At 59.6% G+C, this 9,759-nt stretch overlaps 1 long non-coding RNA gene across 1 annotated transcript; it reads right to left on the bottom strand.

The window, feature by feature from the left end:
* Positions 1-4,303: 4,303 nt before the first annotated feature.
* On the bottom strand, positions 4,304-9,103 carry LOC139043475 (uncharacterized). Its single transcript, XR_011500566.1, has 3 exons — positions 8,969-9,103; positions 6,666-7,066; positions 4,304-4,791 (listed from the first exon to the last, which is right to left on the bottom strand). It is a non-coding gene; the product is annotated as an uncharacterized lncRNA (long non-coding RNA).
* Between the last annotated feature and the right edge of the window lie 656 nt (positions 9,104-9,759).

The following is a 9,759-nucleotide window of genomic DNA, read 5'->3' as shown; positions in this document are numbered from 1 at the left end:
GCCTTCTCGGAGGCTCGAGGGCTCCGGCGACCCGGCGGACGAGCAGCGGCGAGGCCGCCGTGGCCGCCGCCCTGCCGGGTCGACCGGCGACCCGACCCCCGTGTCTCGGGGGGGGGGGGGGGGGCGGGTCGACCAGATGTCCGCACCGAGCGCCGCGGGGCCGTGGGGCCGCGGGGCGCTCGGCCTTCTCGGAGCCCCGAGGGCTCCCTGGAGGCTGCGGACGAGCAGCCGCGAGGCCCCCGGGGCAGCCGCCCTGCCGGGTCGACCGGCGGCCCGGCCCGGACTCGGGCCCCGGGTCCCGTGGCGCGCGGGTCGACCAGATGTCCGCGCCGAGCGCCACATGGCTGCGGGTCGCTCCGGCTTCTCGCAGTCCCGAGGGTTCCGCGGGCACGTAGCTGCGAGACCCGGGCGGCTGCCCTCCGCCCGGCTCACGGGGCGCTCGTGTCCATCAGCTGGTCGTGCGGAAATCCCGTGGTTGGCCTCCCTCCCTCCCTCCCTCCCTCCCTCCCTCCCTCCCTCCCTCGTCCAGCCGCCACGTTTTCGGGGTTCGTGCGACTGGGATGAAATAGACCTTCCCAACGTCAATCGGAGATCATCCATCATACCTCTCGAGTCCCCAAAAGCCAAGAAACACGCCAACCAAAACGCTTTTATTATGCCAACGGTTCCCGTTTTCATTCCTATCGTTTAGGGAGGTTTGGTGGCAGCAGCGGCCGAAAGCAAAAGGAAACCCGAGGAAAGCGGCTCCATCCACCAGGGCTGTGTCTCATCGGTGCCGACGCAGGAGGGACGGGCTTCGTTCGTTCGTTCGCTGCGGCCCAAATTCCCGGGCCGCCCGAGGACCGCTCGCACCGGCCCGAGGGAGGGAGCCCCGGCAGGCAGGATGCCTCCGGGGAAATGGCCAAGTCGACCGCGCGACCCACAACCCGCCCGACTGGGGGCGAGAAGGAGCATGGAGGAGGACTCCGTCCCCTAGTCGGCAGACGGCCCCGGGACAGGGACGTTCGCCAAAACCTCCCCAAGGCCGCTTTCCGTGACCGAGTCGGCCTCCCCGCCTGTACTCGTCCCGGCCCGAGAAACGAGACGCGGGGTGGATCGGGACCAGGCCACGCACCAGGCCGGCCGGCGCGCCATCCTCCCTCCCCCGACCTGACCTGACCTGGACGAACGCCTCCCCATCGCCCGCCCCCGCGAGGCTGATCCGTCCGGCCGGTGAGGAGGCCGCTTGTCGGGCGCCACCTGCTGCCCGGCATCCTCTTATATAGTGTTCGAGGAGGTCGACCAGGTGGCCCGGCCTGGATTGGGGGGGGGGGGGGGGGCGCGGGGTGCGGTGTCCCGGGCGGCGGGGGACGGGGGGGGGTAGGAGTGGAGAGGGAAAGGTGGGCGTGGAGAATGCCGGGGTCGGGGGTCGGCGCGGGGCGGGGCGGGAGTTGGGGATGGGGAGGGGCGGGAGGCCGTCTGGACATGGAGGGTCGGAAGAGCGGTGGTGACAATGATTTTCATTATCATTTAGAAAGAAGAACGTGGACTTCTTTAGAGGAGTCCTTTGAATAGCTTCTCCATTTAGTTAACATACATCCAAATGGAGGTCGGGAAACTTGGGTCCTGTTAACATATGGATGGAAGTGGAAAGAACTATCGCGATGACCGTCCTTGTGTTTCTTTTATTTTTTCTTTCTTCCTGCTCCCCAAAGCCGCCCCCCCCACCCCCGCCCCGCCCCGCCCCGCCCCGCCCCGTCCCGTCCCGTCCCGTCCATAGTTGTAGGTTCCAGTGGTAGGTCTTTCGCGTTTCTGCTATGTGGGACGCCGCCTCGGCGTGGCTTGAAGGGCGATGCTGGGTCTGGGGCTGCGCCCAGGATCCGAACCGGTGAAAACCTGGGCCGTCGAAGCCGGGGGCCGGGGTGGGGGGCGCTACTTGACCGTTCGTCCACGGGCTCGGCCCCCGGCCCCTTGTTTTCTAGGGAGAGAGACAGAGAGACCCGATCCATTTTCCCTTGGCCTCTAAAGCGTGCGTGTGGTCGAAAGGCGACAGAGAGAGGGGTTCTGGTCCAGAAAGCCCCGACTGCGCCGCCGCGGGGATCGGTCGGTTCCGCCCGAACCGTCCGAGTCGGAAAGGAACGGACAGCTTTCCTCCTTTGGGCCCCTGACTTGGGACCGACAGGGGAAGAGGAACAGGCCTCTCTCCCTCACACCCTGGCCCCTTCCTCCAGGACGCCCTCCTTCTAGTCAGCCCGCCTCTGGCTTTTCCACACGCCGACGACCGCTCGTCGGCATGGACCCACCTTCCTTGGGGGACACCACCACACGACTCTCCCACTCGTCTGCCTGCCTTTCGTTGGCGTCGCTGCCAAAGGCGAGGGGTAGGGGTGGCGGTGGCAGGGACGGCAGGGGCCCAGCGGCTCTCTGGCGGGTGAGGAAGTCTTGCTGGTTCTCCTAGGTCGGTGATCTTTCTCGATCTCCACACACATTCTTCGTTTGGGGAGCCAAGAGACGCCCTCTGAGGAATCCCTATGGCCAGGGTCGATCACTTACTCGCTCACTGCCTCGGCCTCGGCCTCGGCCTCTGTCAGTCTTGTCTCTCTCCCTCCCTCCCTCCCTCCCTCCCTCCCTCCCTCCCTCCCTCGTCGGTCTCTGTGTGTGGACGTCTAGGTGGAGGCGAGGCAGGGAGGCCACCCACCCACCTACCTCGTGGTTTACCACACGCTCTACACGGAGGTAGAATTCCCATCCCACCGAATCCATCCTTTCCACGGGGCACAAGCCAGTGGCCTTCGGGAGTCTCTCTCCCCAAGGTGGCGCATCCGTCATGGCTATCTATTTCCAGAAGGTTTCCGTTTCCATCCCCTCCCCCCGAAAGAAAAAACGGCCCCACTCCCGGATCTGCCCCACCACGATCACCACCACCGCTGCCGCCGCCGCCGCCGCCGCCGCCATCTGCTGTCGCCCTCTAGGGTTGGACCGTTCTAGCTCTCTCCTCTGTGTGGAATCGCAACGTAGGTCGCCTTGGATGTCTGGCACCTCTCACTTAGCAGAAGGTTTTGGAGGCTCAGGCTGGGCCACGCTTTGGCCCGGGTCAGTGTTCCGTTCCTCTGGACGGCTTCCTCGTTTTCCACGAGAAGGAGCCGTGAAGACGGAAAGGAAGGGCGGATGGATGGCTTTTCCCGTGCTACCGAGTCCCTCTCCCCTTTTCCCCAAAGCGTGAGGGGCGGTCGAGAGGATCGTCTCTGATGACAAAAGTCAGAGGCACCCCGGGTCAGACACCGTGCGAGGCGTTGGTGTGTTCTCGAGAGGAGAACACGTCCCCGTCAGCGTTTCCTGTCGTTCTCGTTCCGAAAGGATTCACGCGCCACCCCGTCTCCCTCAAGGTCTTAGGGCTGTCGTGCTCCGCAGCCGTCACGTGTCGTGGATCCTGGGCACCACCACGCCACCCCGCCCCCCCCCCCCCCCCCCCCCGCCATAGCTGTCGATCGCTATGTGGCACGCCTACGTTTGCCCAAAAGAGCAGTCCGATGGACAGCGTGGTGCTTTTCCCAGCAGGCAGGCAGGTGAGAGTCACCCCTCTAGAAGGTTTCCAAGCCCCGTTCCATTCTCAGAGGCAGCTCCTTTGGCCATCAAGGAGGCAGGCGATGGGGGTGGGGGTGGGGATGGGGATGGGGCAGGGGCCTCTGTCCCTCTGTCGCGGTAGAAATGATTGGGAAAGGAGGGACGATGGGCGTAGGTCGACCATCCTGGGCGGTGGTGCTTTGGGAGCTTTTTCTAGAAGAAGGAGCGAACGGCGTTCCCTGGGAAGGGAGGAAACCAGAGGAGGTCCCCCTCAGACCGACCTGGCACGAGAAGGACACACACTCTCTCTCTCTCTCTCTCTCCCTTTTCTTCCTGACTTGAAATCAGGAGACAAAACTCCCCTGCCAAAGGGGCCCTCCCAAAACGGGGAGTGAGGAAGACCTCCTTCTCTTCACGGCTGAAGTTCTCCCTGCCTTTCCTGGACGGGAAGGATAGCACCTACGCCCGCTGCCGTCGGTGACTTTTAGTCCCCCTGGAGAGGAAGAAATTCTTTCCCGTGGCCGAACCCTGGCGGTTCGTTCGTGCTGCAGAGGACGTGACCCTCTCTGACACACCCAGGAACCTCCTCGCTCCGGGTCGAGGAGAGGGAGTTCTGTTCTGTGGTTTAGAATGGTGCTTAAAAAGGGATGTCGCTTACAAAGGGTCCTCGTCCCCCTTCCTAAACCTAAACGGACGGCTCGGCTCGGAGGCGTGAGATACGTTTCGCATCCTCCTCGTCGTCTTCACTCAAAGTTTTATTGGAGTTTGGAAGATTTTATTTTTTGTCTTTCCTTTTTCTCCCCAAAGCCCCCCGGTACGTAGTTGTGTGTTCTTCGCGGTGGGTCCTTCTAGCGGTGGTATGTGGGACGCCGCCTCAGCGTGGTTTGATGAGCAGTGCCGTGTCCGCGCCCGGGATCCGAACGAACCGATGAAACACTGGGCTGCCTGCAGCGGAGCGCGCGAACTTAACCACTCGGCCACGGGGCCAGCCCCTTACTGGATTTTCAAAACAACTCCGGGGGCCGGCCCGGTGGCGCGGCGGTGAAGTTCGCACGTTCTGCTCCGCCGGCCCCGGGTTCGCCGGTCCGGATCCCGGGCGCAGGACCCGGCACCGCTTGGCGAGCCACGCTGTGGCAGGCGTCCCACCTGGAAAGTAGAGGGGGATGGGCACGGATGTCAGCTCAGGGCCAGTCTTCCTCGGCCGACAGAGGAGGATTGGTGGCAGATGTTCGCTCAGGGCTCATCTTCCTCAAAAATAAAATAATAAATCGATTCGATAAAATGTCAAATAACACAACCGCGGGATCACGCTTAGAGTCACCCTTGGCCCGATGATGCCACTCCCCACCCCCCCCACCCCCCTGCCCCCCACCATTTGGAGGTGCCGTCAGTGGGATTCGTTCCTGTTTGTCCATCTTTCTTCCTCTTTTTTTTTTTTTTTTTTAAAGACTGGCACCCGAGCTCATTGCCAATCTTTTCTTTTCTTTTTATTCCTCCTCCTTCTTCTTCTTCTCCCCAGAGCACCCCAGTACCTAGTTCTATATTCTCTTTGAGGGTCCCTCTGGTTCTGCCGTGTGGGACGCCACCTCAGCGTGGTTTGATGAGCGGTGCCGTGTCCGAGCCCAGGATCCGAACCTTCCAAGCCCCGGGCCGCTGAAGCGGAGCGTGCAAACTCAACCGCTCGGCCACGGGGTCAGCCCCTCCCTCCCTCCCTTCCTTCCTTCCTTCCTTCCTTCCTTCCTTCCTTCCTTCCTTCCTTCCTTCCTAAGGAGGAGGAGGCAGGCACTGTGTGAAGTCGCCAGTGAGTCTGTGGAAAGAGACGGAGGATTTCCCATGGGAAGCCGGGGCGGGGGACACGGACCGATGTCGTGCGAACTTGAAGGTGAAAGATCAAAAAACCCACACACGCCTAGAGCGGCGGGTTGCCCGTTAGGAGTTTGCTTGCCGGGCCCATAACGCAGGGCTCATCGATGAGCCAAACCGTCCGTGATCCTCAAGCAGTCTAGTAGGGTTAGAGAAAGGAGGGGGGCACTCTTTCTGCCCCAGATGAGGCGAGTTTCTCAGACAGCCACCCTGCCCCAACATCTTCCCTCCCTGCCTCCCGGCCCTTGGTGGACTGCGGCCTAAGGGTGGGGGAATTGAAGAAAGCCGTTCAATGGAAAAAAGCCCGAGGCCATGGGAGAGAGCTTCCTGCACTTGAATGAAGCCCTGACGCCAGGCCCATCGGAATGAATGGGCCTGACCTCCCCTCCCCCCTCCCCCCTCCCCCCTCCCAGGCTGGCGACTCGGCAGTGGAAGGCTAGGGGTTTCTTCCGAAATGGTGAACCGGCCCCCTTGTCCACAGGAAAACCACACACGGGTACAGCCTAGGCCGGATCTCAGGGTACAGCCTAGGCCGGATCTCAGGCCAAGTCGTCAGGGTGGCAAGATGATGGCGGATGAGAGGAAACTTGTTCTGGGACCGCACCGCCCCCCCCCCATCGCCTCTCTGGCTGAGAAGAGGGCTGGGGAGCGGTGAGGGTCAGGGGGAGAGTGGGGGCGGGGCCGGGACAGGGACCACCGGGCAGTAGGACGGGAGTAGCCCTGAGGCCTGCCTGCCTGCTTCCTTCCCTGCCGGCGCAGGGCTGAGAGAGGCACGGGGCACGCTGGCTCCTGCCCCTTCACTCATTCGGGAAGCCTCCTGTTGTTGCTCCTGAGGTGCCGGCTGCGGTGACAGACAGAGCAAAACTCCTCTCTCTGTCTATTTCTTCAAAGGCCCGAGTCTGAGCTACGACAGATTCCCCTGTGGCTCAACCCGCAACCTCCCATCCTGCCAGACCAGACCCCTTGTCTAAAAACCTCCACTGGAGGAGCTCTTCCACCTGACTCGGAAAGGAAACACCAGCCCCGCCTCAGCCTCACACCCACCACCACCACCACCACCCGCCCCCCCCCCCCCCGCCCCACTCTCCTCCGGACCCAGATACCTAACAGAGGGAACAAAAATCCAAAAATCCTGCTGCTCTCCTTCTACCACCTCCACTTCAGAAGAGTCAGTCTCCCCCGAACACCTCAGACTCTGTGACTTCCCGCGGCCTCCCTTTCCCCGTCCCCATTCTCTCCCCGGACGGGCCCCATCTTACACTTGAACGACAGCTCCACCGCTCGGGGCAGCTGGACACGATGTCCCAAAGTGGCCCGGACGGTAGCCTGGTCGATTCCAAAGGACCCACGCACGCAGTCGGCCATAAACGTGGTGTGGAGATCGTGGACGTTTGCGGGCCTCTGATGAAATCGCTGCTCCGGGGACCCCGGCGTCTAGGACCCGTCTTCTCCGTGTTCTTCACACCGTTGCTCCTGGGCCGGTTATTCTCTTCCCTCTCACTGACCTTAACGTTTTGTCTCTGCCATTGAATTTTGACTGTGCGAATGTGACTTGCCGCTGTAGGGCTGCGTGGATCTCTCAGGCATCCTGCTGTGCCGTGCGGGGGGAGGGGGGGGAATCCTTGGTGGGTGGGTCGATAGACGTCCCTTTGGTTGTGCCCTGGAGGGGAGAGACAGAGGGGACGACTCAATCCACCACGAACGCTGATGTCGCTCCGATAAACCTGTAGCGGTGATTCTAGTTTATGGCCCGTGTCCTGAAAATAACTTCCCGAAGGGCCAGCCCGGCGGCACAGCGGTTAAGTTCGCACGTTCCGTTTTGTCAGCCAGGGGTTCGCAGGTTCGGATCCGGGGTGCGGACGTGGCGCCGCTTGGCGAGCCACGCTGTGGTCAGCGTCCCGCCTATCAAGGGGAGGGGGATGGGCACGGATGTTAGCTCGGGACCACTCTCCCGGGGCAAAAAGAGGAGAATTGGCAGCAGGTGTCAGCTCGGGGCTCGTCTTCCTCGAAAAATAAATTAATTAAATAAATAAAAACAACTTCCCAAACCTCTCTGATAACTTGAAGCTTTGAAGTTTTGCGAGGTGAAATCAGGTGATAAAAAAGTCCACGGACGGGGGCGGCCCCGTGGCCGAGTGGTTAAGTTCACAAGCTCCCCTTCGGCGGCCCAGGGTTTTGCCGGTTCAGATCCCGGGCACGGCACGGACACGGCACCGCTCGTCGGGCCGTGTGGAGGCGGCGTCCCACATGCCACAACTGGAAGGGCCCTCAACTAAGATAGACAACTATGTCATGGGGGGGATTGGGGGAGAAAAATCGGGAGGGGGGAAAAAAAAACAGAAACGGAAGATTGGCAACAGGCGTTAGCTCTGTGAGGGCCGATCTTCCTCACCCAAAAACTAAAGTGAGATGAAATCAAATAAAGCGAAGGAAAAGATAAACCTATGAAATCCCATGTTTCTAAAAGTGGCCAAGTGTTTAGAAATTGGCCAAGCGACGGAATGCTCATGGGAAGGACAGTTCCTAATTGCTGGCTTCTTAGTTTTCACCAAAATTAAGGTTCGTGAGGGTTAAAAAATCTACTTAACAAATGCGATGAAAGCCACTAGGCCGGCCCGGTGGCGCGCTGGTTAAGTGTGCCTGTTCCGCTTCGCCGGCCCGGGGTTTGCCAGTTCGGATCCCGGGGGTGGACGTGGCACCGCTGGGCGAGCCACGTGGTGGTAGGCGTCCCACATATGAAATAGAGGAAGATGGGCACGGAGGTTAGCTCAGGGCCAGCCTTCCTCGGCAAAAAGAGGAGGATTGGCAGCAGTTAGCTCAGGGCTCATCGTCCTCAAAACAAAACAAAACAAAACAAAACAAAAAGCCACTAAAAGTGAATATGGGAAACATCTTTGTGTTCAAGGAAAGTGAGATGGCTGCCTTCAGGCAAGAGGGCCTAAAAAGTAAAGATCGTTTTGTCTGTGAAAAGGTGATCAAAGTTTCATGGGGAAAATAATCTGAGAAAAAGGCCTGTTCGTGGTCAAGTGGCCTAAAATTGGAACGAGTGGACAGATAGAAATGGCGAGCGATAGGATCTATGGGAGTCTATGAGGAAGCCATTGGGTGTCGGCCTAATTCGGCCTGACAGTGTTTTTCGAAAAGGGCCTGACGTGGCCGTCGAGCACGCATCGCATCCTAGATCCGCTTTACACATTTCCTACGGCAAGAACCAATGCCCTTAAGGGAAAGGAGCAGCTTCCCCGTGCTCGGGCCTTTCCTTAAGGAGAGGCATCTTTCCTTAGGCTAGGAGCGGATGGTTGCGCTCACCTTTGACCATCCGGCTCCCCTGTGACCACCCAGGCCCAGACAACAGACCTGCCACCCAGCAGTGTCTGTCGATCGCTGTGCCGACAGAGCAGTCTCGCGACTATCATCCAAGGGACCTTTCGATCCTATGTGAAACGTCCTCTCTGGGGGTCTAGAAGCACTCTGTACACCCCACTTCCCGGGCACCCTCTCTTCCTTCGGGAAGAAAGGCCCCGGGCCACAGTCCTCACATTTTAGCTCAGAATAAACGCACCCCGATTTTCACGGATAGATTGGTTCCGGATTATTTCCGTCGACAGAATGGAATCAAGTCAATGAGTTTCAAGATCGGAGGGAAGCTGATGCAAAATCAGAATTTGTTTTTCTCACTCCCGAAAGGATACTTTTCTCTAACTTCTAGTCTCCTCCTGATAAAGACATTGGAAAAGGTTTCTCTTGACCTCTGAGGGAATCGACACCAAAGACAGAGATCCTCCATTTTGTCAGAATGATTTCCTAGGCCTCCAATGGAGGAGGCCTCCCTCGGACGGGAGCTCAGCTTTTGTTTTGCAACAGTTTTCCTCTCTCTGCTTGCCTTTAACATCTCCTTTCCCGTTCTTCTTTTTTGGAAGGGAAATACGTGCACCGCTGGGGAAAAAAAAAAAAAAAGAATTTTCTAAATGACCAAAGAAGATCTACGACTGTTGTTATTTTGGTTTCACGGAGCAGTTCCACGTCCACATTTACTCCATTTTAAACACCCACACACACTCACAGCACGGCGCTGTGAGGATGTCCCGGGGAACTCGATTTGTGGAGGGAATGGCTGTGAGGTCTCTGCCCCCCAACCCCCACCATTTGGGTGCTTCTGCTTGTTGATGAGGACGGGAAGCCCTGCTGAAATCCATATTCTTATCACCACACGTGCATCTGCACCCATGCTCCCCCCCGTGTGTCGTCTTTGGGCTTTGCTGTGGCCCCGTGCGGAGGGAGACCTGTTTTGTGTTGTAAACTTTTCCGCGGCCAAGCGGCTCGGTCCTTTCCTCTACGACTTGTGGGCTCTGT

This window comes from Equus asinus, unplaced genomic scaffold (assembly GCF_041296235.1).
Source record: "Equus asinus isolate D_3611 breed Donkey unplaced genomic scaffold, EquAss-T2T_v2 contig_254, whole genome shotgun sequence".
NCBI classification, from domain to species: domain Eukaryota; kingdom Metazoa; phylum Chordata; class Mammalia; order Perissodactyla; family Equidae; genus Equus; species Equus asinus.
This window is presented reverse-complemented; position numbering and strand designations above follow the sequence as displayed.